Source organism: Etheostoma spectabile, chromosome 24, assembly GCF_008692095.1.
Source record: "Etheostoma spectabile isolate EspeVRDwgs_2016 chromosome 24, UIUC_Espe_1.0, whole genome shotgun sequence".
Lineage (NCBI taxonomy): Eukaryota > Metazoa > Chordata > Actinopteri > Perciformes > Percidae > Etheostoma > Etheostoma spectabile.
This window is the reverse complement of record NC_045756.1, coordinates 15,769,306-15,770,629: the sequence shown is the minus strand read 5'-3', so window position 1 is coordinate 15,770,629 and position 1,324 is coordinate 15,769,306.

Here is a 1,324-nt window from a genome sequence, read left to right as displayed (position 1 = left end):
AATAGCCCCAGCTATGGGTAAATAGTGAAGACCACAAGGAGGAGGAAGATGGTGGTGTGAGAACCACCACACCGGCTGGGAAGGTGGAAGAAGGCAACCCCGCAGCTACGTGGGTTAACTGGGGAGGGTACAGTGGCTAGGGGAGGAAACCCCAAAGACAAACCTGCACCTGGAGACAGGCTCAGGTGGAGTCCAACTGACTGGACCACCGGTCACCCTGGGAACTCCTACCAGACGAAGGTCATCATGAGTTCCCTCATGCCACTGGAGGTCTGTCTGGTAGGAGTGAAGATCGTGGGAGTGAGGTCTGCGCCATGGAAGAAAACTGAAACTAGTCCTCACAAGCTGGGTATGGTACACAAAATTATTTAGGGAGATGTTCCCAAATATTTGAGAAAATATTTTAACAGAGTAAATTAAGTTCACAGGTACTCCACTGGGGTTGTAACCCCAGATCTAGGACTAATCTGGAAAAACAGTCTTAGGGCTTTATTGTGTCATCCCCAACTTTTTATGTATTTTAATGTAAGACACAGAGTACTGTTTTTTATTTTATTTTTAATTTAGTGGTCAAACCAAAAAATCAATCAATCGACTATATAATAACTGCTGCATACACACAAACACTAGCTACACAAATAATCTCATGTTTGTTGGTCTATTGTTGTTTAAATGTTACATTGCACTACAGTCATGTGTTAGTTTGATGTAGAAATCAGAGGAAAAACACTCATTTGCATCCTAAACCCACACATTAGAAATTGGCTCAAATGATTTCTTATGTTAATTATGATATACTAAATATAGTTTTTTTTCTGGAGGCACATGTTGGTCAGCCAAAGAAAATAATTAAATTAACACAGGAGTGTTTCTTTTTAGGGACTTTTGCAGGTTTACTACGAGTCTCATGCAACTTTAGACTTTAAGACGAAACAGGTTGATTTAGGGTCACAAAGCCTTCAAACACAGCTGCAAATCAAAGTTGTATGAAGACGGAAAGCTTTGGAATATTCACCGGTTATTGTCAAATCTGCTACAAACTTGAATTATTTGGTAAATATCAGTTATCGGTTTACTTTTTTCTAAGCAATAATAAATAAATCCTACGATTTAAGTGTAGATGCCTCTTCTGTCATGGCTCCAGCATGTTGAGCCTATTTTGCTTTTGCTCTAACCTGAAGCCTGTTTGTCCTGAGTTTCCTGAACACATCCCTGCTGATTCTCCTACTACACACACCGGCTGTTATCTGCGATCTGCACCCCCGGTCCTGATTATCACCTCTGCTCCATATAAGCCTTGACCAGACCTCCGTTCCCTGCCTAA